This window comes from Octopus sinensis, linkage group LG8, assembly GCF_006345805.1.
Source record: "Octopus sinensis linkage group LG8, ASM634580v1, whole genome shotgun sequence".
NCBI lineage: Eukaryota > Metazoa > Mollusca > Cephalopoda > Octopoda > Octopodidae > Octopus > Octopus sinensis.
The window spans coordinates 44,828,036-44,848,276 of record NC_043004.1 but is presented as its reverse complement, the minus strand read 5'-3'; positions in this window follow the sequence as shown (position 1 = coordinate 44,848,276).

The window sequence follows — 20,241 nt, the reverse complement described above, 5'->3', positions numbered from 1 at the left end:
ACTCCTAGGGCAAAGAAACTCATAGTATACATTGGTAGGCCATTAAACCAAACTCAATAGTTCGTTAATTTTTTTTTTTTTTTTAAGTTAAATTCAAATACATGAGCAGCAACAGTTCTCACATCGACAATGCTCTTCTCAATACGTGTGATGTACCAGTTAAGACAATCTTTTGCACTTCTTGCAGGGATGGTAAGCCAGGGATCATTCTCATATAATTTTCGGTTCCCTTCTTGATCATTCCTAGTGCTCCTACGATCACTGGTATTGTAACCGCCTTGAGATGCCACATTTTCTCAATTTCAATGAGTAGGTCTTTATATTTTCTGAGCTTGTCAAACTCTTTCGCTGAGATATTATGATCACAGGGGATGCTCATGTCGATCAATAAGCAAACTTTATTGTTTTGGTCTTTCACAACAATATCTGGTTTATTGGCCTTGATGGTTCGGTCTGTATGTACTGGAAAGTCCCACAGAATGGTTACATTTTCTCCTTCAGTTACAGCCTCAGGGTGGTGATTATACGACTTGTCGGCAGTTTGATATTGTAATGCCGACTTATTAGCCAGTGGAGATATTGGCCAACTCTGTCATGTCTTAATTTATACTCCACTGGTGCTAAGACTTTACATCCAGAGATTAGGTGGTCCACTGTTTCAATCATGTCGTTGCAGAATCGGCATTTTGGTCCGCTCCATTTTTCATCACATTGGCCTGGTAGTTCCGGGTTAATAGGCTTTGATCTTGAGCAGCCAGGATGAAACCTTCGCTCTCTGCTTTTAGCCCTGAGCTCCGTAGCCACTGATGGGTTTGCTTCTGGTCAACATCAGCTTGTTTGCTGCGGGTCACATATTTGCCGTGCAGAGGTTCTCCTCCCACCTATCAGCCAATTGCTCGTGCGCTTTTTTCATTGCCATCATTTTCACCTTCTTTGCAACAATAGTTGCCGTACTTCCCTCGGGTTGTTCAGTTTGGGTATCCTGCACGAGATCAATAGCAAATTTTTTGCTTTCCTTTATGATAGAATGAAGCTTCTTTCGTCTCTCGTGATTTTCCACGAGCTTTAGCATCCATTCATTCGATATTTCGAGATATTTAGCCAGTCCAATTGTGGTTGTTTTGTAAGCCAGTTCAAATTGGATCAGGCCTCGACCTCCTTGGGCTCTGGAAAGGTAAAGGCGATCTACGTCTGCCTTTGGGTGGTGCATCCTATTACAACGCAGCAGCTTGCGTATTTTCCTATCTATATTCTTTACTTCACTCATATTCCAGTTCAACACATTGTAGCTATAAGTAACAACTGGAACTGCTAAGGAATTTATAGCTAACACCTTGTTACGTGCATTTAGTTCAGATTTCAGGACTGCACGAACTCTCCTATAACATTCCTTCCTGATCTTCTCTTTCATGCTTGCATGCTGAATACCAGAGCCTTCATTTATCCCTAAATATTTGTATGTTTGTTCTTGCTCAAGCTCTCTTATGACTGTGTCAACATCTAACACGACTGAATTTGTGGTTTTCACTTTCCCTTTCTGGAAAGTGGCCTTGGCACACTTCTCAAGTCCAAACTCCATCCCGATGTCATCGCTGAATGCTTTCACGGTGCGCAATAGGCCCTCAAGTTCATTATTGTCTTTACCATAAAGTTTTAAGTCATCCATATAAAATAGATGGCTTATTTTTTTATTGGCAATTTTATACCCATACCCTGTTCTGTTTAATTCACTTGTAAGGGGTATTAGGGCTATGCAGAATATTAAAGGTGAAAGTGAGTCACCTTGAAAAATTCCACAGTTGATGTTTATATTTTCTGAGGCAAGTACTCCATTAGAGTGGTATAATTGGAGATTCGTATTCCACAACGACATATTGTGCTTCAGGAAGTTTGAAATCACAGGGGAAATTTTGAAGATGTCCAGCGATCTCAAGATCCATGGATGCGGTATACTGTCGAAGGCCTTTTTATAGTCAATCCATGCGGTGCTGAGATTGTTGTGACAGTTCTCAAGGATCATACGATTGATTAGCAGTTGATCTTTGCATCCGTATTATTATTATTATCATTATTATTATTATTATCATTATTATCATCATTATTATAATTATCATTATTATAATCATTATTATTATTATCATTATTATTATTATTATTATTATTATTATTATTAGTCAAGTCACATATGCCCGTGGGCATATGGCGTGGTGGTTAAGAGCGTGGGCTACTAACCCCAAGATTCCGAGTTCGATTCCAGGCAGTACCTGAATAATAACAATATAAATGATAATAATAATAATAATAATAATAATAATAATAATAATAATAATAATAATAATAGCATCAAAAAGTTCCTTCGAAATGGGAAGCCAGGTTAGAAATTCCCCCAAGACACCCGATTAAGGCTGGAGGGTATATCAACAGAAACTTGTGTTAACAACAAAGAAGATGAGGACAAATATCCGTCAAATATAAATAACGTAAAAAAAAGTATATTTCTTATTATTTTATACGATAAAACACTCTTCCTACATTACACCAAACCTCCCAAGTATTCTAAGATACAGGAATATCTCTCAGTTACCATTCATACCTTAGCCAGCCATGTTTACAGAATAAAAGGATACTTTGTGTTTCATATTTACGAAAAAAAAAAAATGGCGATAAAATGTAGAATAGTTTATTACATCAACCGTAGTACTTGACTGCTACCTTATTTTATCGACCAAGCAAAATTCACTTCTGCAGGATTTAAACTCAGAACATAAGAGGAAGAAAGAATGCCGCAAGACTTTACATCCGAAGCTGTAACGGTTCTGCCATGGCACCATATGTGGAAGAGAGAGAGAGAGAGAGAGAGAGAGAGAGAGAGAGAGAGAGATGATAATGATCATAAGTACAACAACAATAACATCAACCACAGTATCAAAACAACGATTATATTATCAACAACACCAACAACATCAATTACAACAGCAGCAACAGCGACAACACCGCTAGTAACAACAGCAATAAACTCTGAATTATCTTAGTGGGCTATGAACGATGAATTTGATGACTGAAGCTGATGACGCGCATCGATGGAGAAATGCGTGCCACCTAGGGTTCGATGACGTCATTCATAGCTCAGTAATGTGTTTTCCCGCACATCATTTATAAAGAGAATTTCTTTCTGGAGATAATTTCTACGGCACAAGTCCTTTCACGGACAAGTGTACACGAATTGTACATACTTATATATTTCAACGCCGCTTCATTCGCTTCGTGTTAGAAGAAGTTAAAACATATAGGTTATTACAAAACTGCAGTATGTTATCTCATATTTATTCCCTGGAAGAATCGTTAGAGCAGCGGTATTTATTCTGAGTTCAAATCGCACCGAGGTCAACTTTGCTTTTCGTTCCTTGGGGTCGATGTAATCGATTTTTTCCACTCCTTAAAATTGCTGACCTTGTGCCAACATTGGAAGGAATTTTTAATCCAATTTTATAGCATGAAATTGTGAACTAAGTAACACTTAGCCTCTGAATAATCATCCATATAATTCATTCAAGTCACAGTGTAAAGAAGCAAAGTATTAGTTAAACAAGACTGTTAGCTCATACTTTACTACTCGTTCTTCATGCAGCAGGCACCCTTAGTATCTTCCCATTGTACTCTTCCTCTCTCCCCACTCTCTCTCTCTACAGTCATGCATTATTTACACAAGCTAACGATGTACTAGAAACAATAATTATGAAGCAGCAAGTAAATGAAATAAATACAAATCTCTATAAATCACCTAATTTACACATCACCCGAAATTATAGCGAAAGAATCCGGTATTGAGATCAATAAAAAAAAATATAAATCAGTCAACGTAAACAAAAACGAAAACAAACACTAATAACTATACCGTCATGTGAGGAGGAATTATGGAGAAGAATAATAAAAATAACATCAAAAGATATTTAACACGCGAAGAAATGATAAAAGTATTGATAGAATAAATACATAATAAAAGTACCAATGAGCAGGAAAAAAAAAGTATAGTTCTATATAAGGTAAAAATAAATTTGTAAAATAAAGGGAAATAACCTACTTTGTTTAATCTGCTCCCACTCAAAAATAAACAATGCAAAAGAGACAAATATACAAGTGTTAATGCAATAAGTAGGAGCAAAAGCTCATGAATGCAGAGTTCGAAAGAAAAAATAGAGAAAGAATGAAAGAAAGAAAGAAAAAAGAAAAAAAGAAAATTCGTTCAAACAAAAACAAGCAAAAAACAAATAAAAAAACAAAAACTTTGGATCCGAAAAGAAAATTAGAGTCTATTCTGAAGGTTAAACAATAAAATTATAGAATCAAGATTTTTTCAACGAAAGAAATGCTGGAATGTAACGATAATAATAATAATAATAATAATAATAATAATAATAATAATAATAATAATAATAATGATGATGATGATGATGATGATGATGATGATGACGATAATAATAATAATAACAATAATAATAATAATAATAATAATGATGATGATGATGATGATGATGATGACGATAATAATAATGATGATGATGATGATGACGATAATAATAATAATAACAATAATAATAATAATAATAATGATGATGATGATGATGACGATAATAATAATAATAATAATAATAATAATAATAATGATGATGATGATGATGACGATAATAATAATAATAATAATAATAATGATGATGATGATGATGACGATAATAATAATAATAATAATAATAATAATAATGATGATGATGATGATGACGATAATAATAATAATAATATAATAATAATGATAATAATAATAATAATGATGATGATGATGATGACGATAATAATAATAATAATAATAATATAATAATAATAATAATAATGATGATGATGATGATAACGATAATAATAATAATAATAATAATAATAATGATGATGATGATGACGATAATAATAATAATAATAATAATAATAATAATGATGATGATGATGATGACGATAATAATAATAATAATAATAATAATAATAATAATAATAATAATGATGATGATGATGATGACGATAATAATAATAATAATAATAATAATAATAATAATAATAATAATAATAATAATAATAATATGATGATGATGATGATGACGATATAATAATAATAATATAATAATAATAATAAAATGATGATGATGATGACGATAATAATAATAATAATAATAATAATAATAATAATAATAATAATGATGATGATGATGATGATGACGATAATAATAATAATAATAATAATAATAATAATAATAATAATAATAATAATGATGATGATGACGATAATAATAATAATAATAATAATAATAATAATAATGATGATGATGACGATAATAATAATAATAATGATGATGATGATGATGATGACGATAATAATAATAATAATAATAATAATAATAATAATGATGATGATGATGATGACGATAATAATAATAATAATAATAATAATAGTAATAATAATGATGATGATGATGATGACGATAATAATAATAATAATAATAATAATAATAATAATAATATAATAATGATGATAATGATGACGATAATAATAATAATAATAATAATAATAATAATAATAATAATAATGATGATGATGATGATGACGATAATAATAATAATAATAATAATGATGATGATGATGACGATAATAATAATAATAATAATAATAATTTGGGATGGTGTGTAAAAACGATAATAAAAGACATGCATGAAAGTGAGGAAATTTTCACGCTATCGACAACCCACGCAACGAAATGGTGGAAATATTTAAAATATTCTGCTAATTCTACATCCGTACATTAGTGAATGATACTGGTACGGATTTAGGTATTATTTGAAAGGAAAAAAATATATGAAAGTGTGCTTTATATATTAGATTATGATTATTATTTTAAAGGTTATTATCTTAAAACAATAGAATATTTTACAGTTTGAGAGATTCATTACAAAAAGCTGAGCCGAAGTGAGCACAAAATACATATCGACTGAGACTTGAAGTTTCGCCTGACGGTTTATTCAACCAGACTATATCTAAAGATTGCTAGATTTTGGTTATATTTCGATAACGTATTTCTCGAAGACTTACATACCCACACTGCGAGCTGCTAATATAATTGCTGGTATATTCGTCGGAGTCGGTGTTGTTTTTGCTTTTGTTGTCGTTGCTTTTGTTGCTGTTGTTGTTACTGTAGTGATTTTGTTGCTTATTCCCGCAACAGCCTTGATTGAGCAGACATATTGTCAGTGACATTCCAGAATTGGCCATCCCATGTTTTTGATTTTTTTGATACTGTGTATTTACGATAACATTATCTAATGTGTCCTCCCCTTTTTAAGAAAGTAAGATATAGCATAAGGTAGATTTAGTTGCTACTTTTAGTTAATTGAGCGGCTATATAGAGACCAAGACTCAAACCTGAAATATGATTACAAAGCATGTTGGTAATATGATTGATTAACCTTGGTCAATGTTTCATATCAAAAGCGTTCGGGCAGGTGACATCCTGTCAAGGACTTCATTATGTACCACCATTCTTTTTCAAGAATTAAAATATAAATCACAGGAGGTTTAGTTGTTATTGGGTTCAAATTTTGGCACAAGGCTAGCAATTTCCGAGGAGGGAGTAAATCGACTACATCGACCCCAGTACGCGACTTGTACTTATTTTATCGAACCCGAAAGGATGAAAGGCAAAGTCGACTTCGACGGAATTTGAACTCAGAACGTAAAGATAGACGAAATGTCGCTGAGAATTTAGCTCGGTGTCCTAACGGTTCTGCCTGCTGCCCGCTTTTGCTATGCACAAAACTGAACGTATATACATATTGAAAAATTAGTATCAGAGTTTCCTCTGTAGTTTCAGACTTTTTTCTATGCTCAATATTGGTTTCAAATTTTGGCAGAATGCCAGCAATTTCTGGTGAGTGGGTATGTCGATTACATCGACGCCGGTACGCGACTGCTACTTTTTTCATCGACCCCGAAAGGATGAAAGGTAAAGTCGACCTTGGAAGAATTTGAAGTCAGAACGTAAAAACAGACGAACTGTCGCCAAGAATTTTGCACGCGGGCTTGCGACTCTGTCAGTTCGCCGCCTTGGGTTTGGTTGTTATTATTAGCAGTTTGAGCAACAATATAGTGGCCAAGATTAATAATGCAAGAAGGATTAGGTGTCAATAGTATTATTGTTATCACTTAATCTTAGGTCAGCTATGTTTGGCGAGACATAATCACGATTGCTCCAGAAGAGACTATCACGTGTATCTGGGGTTTCATTGTCACCCCTCTTCTAAACAGGTAATCAAGGACAACAGTATGTAATATATTCTTCCTTTTTGAGGGACAGTATATAAATTAATGGAAATCTGGCTGTCATTTTTAGCAGGCTGAGAGACATGAGTCACCCAAAATTAATGTTAAAAGAATTAACACAAAAGTGTCAGAATAATATATTTGCTGTTGTTGTTGATACTGCTGTTGTTGTTGTTTTTGTTGTTGTCTAACTCTAGATCAACCCTGGTTGGCAAGAAAATATGAAAGCCGTTCCAGGAGAGACCACTGTCAATCTAGGAATACATTATACAATGTGTTATTCTTTTGTAAAAAAAAAAGGTAATCAAAGACATATTGTTATGCAATACGTCCTTGGTTTTCAAGAAATAAATTATAACTTAAGGCGAATTTAGTTGTAACTTCTAGCCAACCAAGAATAATGCCAGTAGGATTAACAGAAAATCTGTCTGTCAGGATAAAATTGGTTTCAAATTTTGATACAAGACCAGCATCTTATGAGGAGGGGTAAGTCAATTACATCACCCTCAGAGCTCAACTGGTACTTATTTTACCGACCTCGAAAGGATGAAAGGCAAAGTCGACCTCGGCAGAATTTGAACTTAGAACGTAGAAACAGACGCAATGTCGCAAAGTATTTTGCCCGACGTGCTAACGATTCTGCCAGCTCGCCGTCTTGTCTGTCAGGATAATATTGCTGCAATTGTTGTGTAATTCCAGATTAATGCTGGTTGAGCTGAAAATATTATCAAGGTTATTTCATGAGAGACTGTCAAGTGTTTCTGGAATTATATTATCTAATCTGTCTTTTCTTTTTGAAAAAGGCATGGTGTAACATAAAGGAAATTTGGCTGCTATTTTTATCAGGCTTAGACATCATTCAGAGTCTCCATTGTGATATCGGGCCGGTAATATAATCTTATAATACAAACAGAAGTACATTACTACCTACAGTAGACAGACATGATTGAAAAACATCAAAGTGTGAATAACATTTAGTTCGAGGGAATATCATTATAATAGGAGAGTGTAAAGACCAGCTCTCAGTATATATAAATAGAATTATATTTGTAGATTTAGTTTTGATCTTAATCACCAATCTCCTCCGACTACATGAACCATGTAAATGGTATGAAACAATATTCAAATGAAAATCTAAAGAGCAGATTCCAAGCACAGAACACAAAATTAGATACGCACACAAATACATACGCAAACACACTCTCAGACACTGACACACATATACACATACACACAAATTAATATAAGTCTACATACATACATACATACACTTAGACACAAATATACAGGATAGGCCCAAAAATCACGCACCAATACATGATTATTATTCGGCATTTCGTCTGTCTGCGCGTTCTGACTTCAAATTCCGCCGAGGTCAACTTTACTTGTCATCTTTTCAGGGTCGATAAAATAAGTACCAGTTGATTTAATAGAATCACCCACTTCCCCCAACTCGCTGGCCTTGTGCCAAAATTTGAAATCCTTATCATCATTACTATTTTCTCTTTATCACGGGTTTTGTTGGAGCTCCTGGAGTCCTGTATGCGTAGCGGGCTTACTACCTGCAAGCTACGGTACCATGCTATTCATTCTTTTCAGCTATCTAATACTGTCTTGATTATTCTGGCTGTGGCAAGGAGACAAACCTTTTCTAACAGTTCTTCTGGACACTTTATTCCAGTTTCCTTTATATCCCTCCTGATGCCTTCTGATACTGTTCCCAGGGACCCAACAATAATTGGCACTATCTTCACCTTCATTTTTCATAGCTGGGCTATTTCGTACTTAAGAGGGTTGTATCTGTTTATCTATTTTAATTTTCGTCTTCTTTCTTGATTATTCGTGGGTCGAAGGGGCATGCAACATCAACTATATAGCGTATGTGGTGCACCATGTCCACCACCACTACGTCCGGTCTGTTATGCTCTAGTACCTGATCTGATTGAATTTGGAAAACCCAGAGGATTTTGCTAGTCCCCGTCTTGCTTATCTCTAACTCCCACTTTCCGCAAGTTTCCAGTGGAGCACTTTCGCTATCTCGTCGTGTCGCCAAAACTTGTAATGGTTTTGGGCAAGTCTAACGCATTCGTTCGTGATACGGGCAATGGTTTCATCCACTCTATTGCAGATGCGACACTGCAGAGACACTTGCTCATTCCTTAGGTTGACCCTCCGGTTCGTGGCCAGAGCTTGGTCTTGCGTTCCCAGTATAGGGCTATTATTATTATTATTACAAGCTGGACCCATGAAAAATTCACCGAATATATTAAAAATGTAAGTATCTGTAAATTGTGTGCTGGTGTCATGAGAAATGTTTCTATATTGTGACAGCTACAAAATATACAAAGAAGTATAAAACCGATAACTACATAACCCAACCAAGATATCTCAGTTACGCAAACGTAAACGGAATTACTATTTAGCCTTAAAATGCATCGCACATATTCAAAGAACGTTCTTGGTTTAGTGGTACGGAACGTTCTTCTGGTATTCACAGGCACACACTGACACACACACACACACACACACACAGAGTCATTTGACGGTGGCCATGCTGGAGCGCCACCCTTTAATCGAAGAGATCTACCCCTAGACTCATTCTCTGAATGCCTAGAGCTTCTTCTATCAGTCTTTTTTGCCGAGCAGCTAAGTTACGGGGACACAAACACACCGGCATTGGTTGTCAAACATGGTGGTGGATAACAAACACAGGCACACAGAAATATCACACATACACACACACACATATATATATATATGTATGTATGTTTGTATATATATATATATATATATGTGACGGGCTTCTTTCAGTTTCCGTCTACCAAATACACTCACGAGGATTTGGTCGGCCCGAGACTATAGTAGAAGACACCCTAAATTATCGAGTTGAATTTCGTGTAGCAGCCACCTGTAGGCAACTTTTCTCCCCCACCCATTTAGTAGGAGATATTATCCATTTTTCTGGGCTCATATTACAGCTATACACGTTTGAAATTTGCATAAGTTTTTGTATGTAAACAAAAAAAAAAAAAAAAAGGAAAGGAGGTGACATGCTTGTTTGTAGTTTGTAGAAAAAACTTTAAACGTGCCTGAAAAAAAAAACGTGGTCTTTCCCTATCAACTAAAAGACGAAGAACTATGAAAGAAAGCGAATAAGTACCAAGAATGGGGTAAAGAAGAGAGAACTAGCAGTCGATCGGTCTTGAACTCCCCTCATAAAAACATAAACACCTGAAAGACCTTCCCTTTATTCATTATTGTCTTTCTTTCTTCTTCATTGTTAAAAGTAAAGAAGCTAGAAAAGATCGATCGTATTTCAGTCTAATTGTCATTGTAAATGACTGAGGCTTTCCTGTCTCTATCTCTGGTTCAAATACCGCAAAGTCGACTTTGCATTTGATCCTTTCAGATTTGATAAAATAAGTACCATTTGAGCGGTTGATGTATTCGACTTACCCATCACCCCCAAATTCGCTGAACTTGTGCCAAAAATTGAAACCGTTATCAATTCTAACATCACCTAATAACAGTTTTACGATTTGATGCAACTCATTAATAGTAGTTTTAGTAATTGAAATTAACCCTAAACAACTGAGACACAATTTTATTTTGTCGCTCATTTTCATATCTAATACACACATTTAAATACTTTTTGCTAGCTATATCAGTTGATTGAAAAGGAGAACCATTAGTATTGGACGAAATACTTAGTGGTATTTGTACCGGTTTTATATTCTGAGTTCAAATTCCGCAGAGATCCTGTCAGGTTTGATAAAATAAATACTAGTTCAATGCTAGGATCGTTGTTATCGATTCACACCTCCCCTTCAATTGCCAGCCTTGCGCCAGTATTTGAAACAAATGAATATAAGTTAACGGGAAAGGCAACGAGCTAGCAGAGTCGTTAGCATGTTGGACAAAATACTTGGCAGAACTTACGTTCTGAGTTCAAACTTCGTTCGGGCCGACTTTGTCTTTCACTTTGTCTGGGTCAATAAAATAAGTACCAGTTGAGCACTGGGGCCGATGCAGTCGATTTACCACCACCCATTAAATTCTGGCCTTGTGCCAAAATCCTGAAACCAACACAATATTAATTAACGGGAAAGGCCATGAGCTGTCGGAATCGTTAGCATGCCGGACAAAATCTTTAACGGCATCTATTCCGGCTTCAAGTTCTGTGTTCAAATTTCGCAGAGGTTGACTTTGCCTTAAATCCTTTTACGGTCAGTAAAATAAGTACTAGTTGAGATTTGGGTTCGATGCAATCCACTATAGCTCTTTCTTCCACGAAAATTTTTCAAGCTTTGTGCCCGTCGTTGAAAGGAAAAAAAATATTAGCTCAAAATCACTGTTGAATCAAACTAAAATTGATTACATGTGTCTTCAATTTGTTCTCTTCGTAACGATGAAGCAATAACATATTTACTATGTGGCGTTCATTTTGTTCTGTACTGTTGATGATATAGAAATGAAGGATTTCTCTTCTTAGTAAGTTCTCCTAAATAACCGACGCTACGAATACTTACAAGGCAAGTTACAAACACCACTAATAGCAGATAAAAATTGCGTTATTGAGTTGCTGTATAACTGTTTTAAGAGTTTCGTGTGAATTTGAGTACATTGCAGAAATATCTTTTGTGTTTAACAGAAGCTACGTTGTTAAATCATTTTTGTCAGTGCACATTGACATAAATCTCTATTGCTATCATGTTTAATTTCTCTCAGGCAAGTTGCAAATTGTTGAACTGATGGCTAGGAATTTTAAACTTTTTCGTGCTTTGATCTCTAGTTTACCACGTAACTGAGTAACTTGCCTATAATTTCTGCATCGGTTTATTTTACTTCCGCACCTTAATGTGGTCTCTAGAAAGTGAAGCCAAATATCCTTTAATTCACACTCTACCGCATTAAACAACGAGCAGTACAAGGAAAAAAACCCAGTTCATCTCGCTATCTTTAAGATAGCATGTATTACTAGAATAACTTTGTTAATAAAAATGTGTCGCAAAAACACTGTCCAGGTTTAACCCTACAGGAAATCTCTTACCAGTCGTCTTATCAATAGTACCTGTCTATCAATGTTGCTGTCATTGACCTAATCTTTCCGTAACACGAATGTCATTACAAAGTTATTTATTTATAATTATTAAAATACTCTGAGTTTGAAATTAATTTTAAGCAGCACTGAAAATTTATATTAGATTTATAAAGAAATCAGTTGAAAATATTAGCGCGTATATATATATATATATATATATATATATATATACTATTTGAACAATTCGTTCAGATGTAAGACAAATGGTAGCGCTGTTGAAACTATTGCGCATTGGGATAAATTATCAATAATGTAATTAATTTCAACGAGAAGGAAAAGTTCGTTAAATTTCACGTTAGTGGCTCTTCTCAATTTATGCATTTCATTTATTAGCTGCGTTGGTAAATTGCTGCCTCAGGTTATTTAATCCAGTAGTAATTATGGTGCATCTGTGATTTGTTTTGCCAATATTGTGTGCATATAATACAATGTGTGTCAAAGTAATTAAGAAAATTGTGCCTAAGCGTATAACAAAATTTCTTCCAGTATTTCATATCTAGCAGTAAACAGGCATCTTGTTCTCAGGTCGCTAGTAAGATAATCTATCTATCTATCTATCTATCTATCTATCTATCTATCTATCTATCTATCTATCTATCTCTATCTATCTATCTATATCTATGTATTATTATTATTATTATTATTATTATTATATTATTATTATTTTTGTTGTTGTTTCTGTTGTTGTTCTTATATATATATATGTATATATATTCTTTTATTCTTTTATTTCTTTCAGTCATTTGACTGCGGCCATGCTGGAACACCAACTTTAGTCGATCAAATCGACCACAGGACTTATTCTTTATAAGCCTAGTACTTATTCTATCGGTCTCTTTTGCCGAACCTCTAAGTTACAGAGACGTAAATACACCAACATCGGTTGTCAAGCGATGGTGGGGGTACAAACACAAACACAAACATATATATATATATATGTGTGTGTGTGTGTGTGTGTGTGTGTGTGTGTGTGTGTGTGTCTGGGTGCAAGCTGCAAAATGGCTGAGAAGTTAGAGCGCCAGAACGATTGGTTTGTGATATCTGTTTGTGATGTTAGAGTTTTGAGTTCAAATCACTATTGCGTCAACTTTTCTTTTCAATATTTCGTGTTCCAGAAATAAATCTGGCCAGGACCGTGAATTTGAGTGTTGTAATGTGTTTCTGACTTTATGAATGATAGATTAAATCTGTCGCCCGACTTTTCTTTACGCCCTGGTCTTTAGGTGCTGAAAACAGTAAAAAAAAGAAGAAACAAAAAACAGAAAAGAAAAGAAAATATATTTCAACTGTTCAGAAATAGTTTCTCTTTCTAACTTACGTTCAACAGCGCTCGGTGCACAATTAAAAGATTATAATAAACTGTCTCTGACTGTGATAAACAAACGCAGGCAGAGTGGGTGGGCAAACAAAAGCTAAAAACCTACGTCAGATAGGAACAAACAAACAGGCTATTCATCACGACTAACCTATCTGTATTGTGTCTAACTTTCGTGATGTACCGAACTCTTTTTTAATGTAGAATAACTGTTGGTATTTCCCAGAAACCGTGAATAACAATGATAATAATAACCTTTTCTTATATAGGCACAAGGGCTGAAATTAGGGGTAGGGAAATAGTCGATTACAACGACCCTAGTGCTTGGATCTTTTCGGTTTGAACAGCAGTCTTTTCTAGCGGTGTCATATGAAATTGTCACCCATAATTATGACCCTATTATCGATCTATTGCATTTCAATCTGTTTTAGGGTTAGGGTTAGTGTTAGGGGTGGGGGAAGGGTATCTTTTTTTCTTCACAAATGTAAATAAACCCAATCTGTTTCTTAAACGAGGGACATATTCATACGGCACAGAATGTTTTTACCTCAATAGACGTCAGTGATTGGTTGAAATTGTAGAAATTGAAGAAAAAGAACAACAAATATCTTACAAACTATAGAATTTTCTCAATCAAGGCAAGAGAAAAAGGTGTTTTATAAACACACTCTACCAGTATACGAAGTTTATAATTTTTTAGTTACCTAGAAATTATGTTAAAAACTGCCGTTCAAACCGAAAAGATCCAATTCCCTTCCTCCGACTCAAAGGTCTACACTTAGAGAGGTTTCATCCGCTCTTGTTATTTTCGAGAGGATGATGTTGATGATGATATAATGGTGACGATAAGCGGAAAGGGAGTGAGTATAAGCTGAAAGAAGAGAGTCTGTGAAGGTGAAAAAAGAGAAGGTGAACAAGTACAAATAAAAGATGGAAGGACGAAACGAAGTATTTGGAGAGAAAGAAATAGGAGAAATGAAGAAAAGAGAAAGGAGAAGAGAAGGATGGAGAAGGAGAAGAGAAAAAAGAAAGAAAGAAAGGAAAAAGGAGATAGCTAAAAGAGTAACATGTTTGAAGAATTACGACAAAGAAGAAAGAGAGAAGGCTTAAGAGAATAAAACGAAGATGAAGAAGAAGACGAGGAACAAAAAGCAACAAGAAGAACAAAGACTAGTAACAACAACAACAACAACAACAACGACAGCAGCAGTAGCAGCAACAATAAAAAAACAAAAACAACAACAGTCACAGGCTAGACAAAAGAGACATAACATAAAACAAAACCAAACGATATACAACTTCTTTGTGACAGTGTACTCGCAGGATTTCGAAGACGGTTCAGGGAAGATGGAAACGGGGATGGTGTTATGTTAAGTTTCAAAATATATGATTATGGTAGACTAGAGAAAAGGAAAATGCAGTCTTTGATAACAAGTTTTGGTTCAGATATTTTATCGTTTTGTTATTTATTATTATTATTTTTTTTTTGCTGTTTCGTTTATTGATGCTGGATGGTGCAACAGACATTATTAAACTGATTCACCTAACAAAATAGCTTCTGCTGTCTAAGTGTGGGAGGAGGAAAGAAAGGAAGGAAAAGAAGAAAAGGAAGGAAGGAAGGAAGGAAGAAGAGAGGGAATGCAAATTCTTCGTTTTCAGAAGATGTGAAGTGAATATTTGAGACAAGACAAGACAATGGTAAGGTAAGTGGGAAGGTGGTATGAGTTAGAAAAAGAAAAGAGACGATATTAAGAGATTTAAAAAAGAAAAAAAATTAAGCAAACAAATAAAGTAAAAAAATAGATAAATGAATAAATAAATAAAACAAAGGCAAATATACATACAGTACCCGAAACGAAGGGTAGATAATCAGTTAATAATGCAATATCTATACAGACAGCCGCACATACATACATACATACATACATACATACATACATACATACATACATACATACGCACACAAACACACATATAAGCGGGAGCAAACACAGACACACACTTATGGAGCCTAAAGGTGGTGCTCCAGCAGGACCGCAGTCAAATGAGTGAAACAAATAAAGAATAAAAGAATATATATATATATATATATAATATATATATATATATTATATATATATATATATATACCGGAGTAAACACATAATGTGAAACAAGGTGGAAAAAAGAGTACTCAAATACCAGTGGTAGAGTAATATGCTTTATTTTAAGCAGCAGAAAATTCAACAAAATCTGTTACTCTGAGTTTCTCGTTGCCGTTCATCAGACAGTTAAGGGCCAATCAAACAAGTCCATTTCTTTTTAAAGGTATAGCGTTTGTAAGAGTCTAGATTGAATTGATATATCGGTTCCATTCTAGCAAAAACTGTCTGATGAACGGCAACGAGAAACTCAGAGTAACAGATTTTGTTGAATTTTCTGCTGCTTAAAATAAAGTATATATATATATATATATTAATAAAAGGAATTCCAGCCTTGTCTGATTTTTCACGTTTTATTTACAATCTTATAATGATATAAGATAATATAATATCATAAAATAAAATAAAATAATAGAATGTTAAACGTTCATTCTGATTGAACTAGTACTTTCATGCATTAAATTCTGCAATCTTCAGGTTCATGTAGTAGTGGTGACAGTCATGCTTAACAATATATATATATATATGTATGTGTTTATACATAGATAGATAGATAGATAGATAGATAGATATGCATATATATATATATATCTCAATATGTATATATATATACATATATACACACACACGCATACATATATATATATATATATATATATATATATATATATATGTATAGAATTTAATATAAAATATAAATTACAAAGTGGGACAAGAACGTAAAAACACACAAGGAGACGACACAAAAAACCGACGGGTCACTCGAAGCCTCTAATCTTCAGTGTTTGAATACGTCTGTGCGTGTGTGTGTATGTGTGTATACGCATATCTATCTATCTATCTATCTATCTATCTATCTATCTATCTATCTATCTATCTATCTATCTATCTATCTATCTATCTATCTATCTATCTATCTATCTATTTATCTATCATATCAACCATGCATACATATACATACACGTATATAAATCAAGGAATGATACGCCAGTACAGACGACTGTAAAGTTAGAACAAAACAAAATCTGATGAAAGAAGAAAAGAGAAAGAGATTAATCAGGAGGAAGGGAATAAAAGTGACGATAAGGGGAGAAGGAAGGAGGGAGGGAGAGAGATAGAGATAGATAGATAGATAGATAGATAGATAGATAGATAGATAGATAGATAGATAGATAGATAGTTAGATAGAGAGAGAGACAGAGAAGGGCAGACAAGGTGGGAGATAGAATGAATGGTAGAAATTGACATAGATTTTTGTAATAATTGGTGTTCCGGGAACATAATTATCCAGATATGCATATACAAAAGCACACAGTCACACACACATACGCGAGCGCGTACACACACACACATACACACATACACACATACACACACACACACACGTATTCAAACACATATTTACCCATGTATGTATGTGTGGATGTGTAGATGTGTTGATACAGATATTTCTCCGAACATGTCTTAATCATGTTGCTATACAAATCAATTATGCATGCCTATATATATATATATATATATATATATATATATATATATATATATATATATATATATATATATAAATATGTGTATATATGTGTGTGTGTGTGTATGCGTGTGTTCATACACACACACACATATATACATACATACAGTTATATATATATTTATTTTTATATATATATGCATATATACATACGCATACACATACAAGTATATATATATTTGTGTGTGTGTGTGTGTGTGTGTGTGGATATATATATGCGTGTGCGTGTATGTGTGTGTGCGTGAGGCTGTGGCCATGCTACAACACCGCCTTTCAGTGTGTTCAGGTTTCTTGTTTGCTTTGTCTTTGGCGAAGTAGCGAGCTGGACGGAGTTGCCTTCTTTGCGCTTCTTGCCCTTGCGCATGTTGGTTCATCGGCAGATAAATAGACCTCCACATCTACACCACGCAAATCCTTGAGGATGGCAGAATGCTAAAGCTGTTCCAGACCCTTGAAACTCAATATGTTACAATACCTGGTTCTGATTCAAGATGGTGAAGACGAGATTTGGATCATTTCGGTTTGAACGGCAGTTTTTAACATAATTTCTAGGTAACCAAACACTTTTAAACTTCGTATACTGGTAGAATGTGTTTATAAAACATCTTTTTCTCTTGGCTTTATTGAGAAAATTCTATAGTTTGTAAGATATTTGTTGTTTTTTTTTCTTCAATTTTTGCAATTTCAACCAATCAGTGACGTCTATTAAGTTTAAAAGCATTCTGTGCCGTATGAATATGTCCCTCGTTTAAGAAACAGATTGGGTTTATTTACATTTGTGAAGAAAAAAAAAGATACCTTTCCCCCCCACCCCTAACCCTAACTAACCCTAAACCTAAAAGAGACTGAAATGCAATAGATCGATACTAGGGTCATAATTATGGGTGACAATTTCATATGACACCGCTAGAAAAATTGCCGTTCAAAAGTAGCGAGCTGGACGGAGTTGCCTTCTTTGCGCTTCTTGCCCTCGCGCTGTTGGTTCATCGGGTAATTCAGATAAAAATTTTGCAAACGCTCTTTGAAGGGCTCCACATCTGCACCACGAAAATCCCTGAGGATGGCACAATGCTAAAGCTGTTCCGGACCCTTGAAACTCAATATGATACAATACCTGGTTCTGATTCAAGATGGGGAAGACGGGATTTTTTTTACTATGCAATGCCGTCCAATTCATTGGTTGGTATGGGTTTCAGATCTTTTCGGTTTGAACGGCAGTTTATTCTAGCGGTCTCATATGAAATTGTCACCCATAATTATGACTCTAGAATCGATCTATTGCATTTCAATCTCTTTTAGGGTTAGGGGTGGGAGAAGGGTATCTTTTTTTCTTCACAAATGTAAATAAACCTAATCGGTTTCTTAAACGGGGGACATATTCATACGGCACAGAATGGTTTTTAACTCAATAGACGTCATTGAATGATTGAAATTGCAGAAATTGAAGAAAAAAAACAGCAAATAACTTAGAAACTATAGAATTTTCTCAATAAAGCCAAGAGAAAAAGATGTTTTATAAACACATTCTACCAGTATACGAAGTTTAAAATTTTTTAGTTACCTAGAAATTATGTTAAAAACTGCCGTTCAAACCGAAAAGATCCGTCCAACGACTCTACGCAGCAATTAAAATAAGAAGAGGAAAAATGTTGTTGATTGGTTCAAATCTTTACTTTTATCGTCATCGTTATAATATAAGATTTAACATCTTCGAGCCGTTGTTATACGTAAATTATTTGCCGTTCTGTTATCCATGCTTATAGGAAGTTAACTTCATTGTCTCCTAACTGCTTAAAGACTGGTGGAAAAAAGAGAGACACAGTGCAAAAGAGTTTAGACAAATAGAGAAGGTAAAAGCTGTGTAGTACCCTCGCCTTAGATCCTCCCAATGTCGGCGGCGAAACAAAGAATGTTACTGTACATGTTTTGGAAAGCTGAATGTAGGTCAGTGAACTATAGAAAGTAATGTGTTCATCTTTCTCAGACTGTATTTAACCCAAGAAGCTTAACTTAAACAATAGAACTTCACTAGGTGTGATAGCTGACTCATAAATTTCTAAATACAAAAGCCGAGAACAGTGAGAAAGGAAACCGTACTCTCTTTTACTCTTTTACTTGTTTCAGTCATTTGACTGCGGCCATGCTGGAGAACCGCCTTTAGTCGAGCAAATCAACCCCGGGACTTATGCTTTGTAAGCCCAGTACTTATTCTATCGGTCTCTTTTGCCGAACCGCTAAGTTACGGGGACGTAAACACACCAGCATTGGTTGTCAAGCAATGCTAGGGGGACAAACACGGACACACAAACACACACACACATATATATACATATATACGACGGGCTCCTTTCAGTTTCCGTCTACTAAATCCACTCACAAGGCATTGGTCGGCCCGGGGCTATAGCAGAAGACACTTGCCCAAGATGCCACGCAGTGGGACTGAACCCGTTCGAATCCTGGCTTAGAATCTAAGAAACAATTCGTTTAAAATGTAAAATATTGATTTCTAATATCAACGCAGATCGCCAAATGTTAAACATTAAGATATATGATATTCCCTTTGAATATATAAATGGGGTTTGTTTCTAGAACTGATGATATATATATATATATATATATATATATATATCTTATCAGTGGCCAGCATATTAAAATATCTTTTAAGGTGAAAATTATAAACAATTATAAATAAGGGCAAAAGAAAAATATTGTATATAGTCAGACGATATAATTGTTTATAATTTCCACCTTAAAAGATATTTTAGTATGCTGGCCACTGATAAGATTCTTTATGAAAAAAAA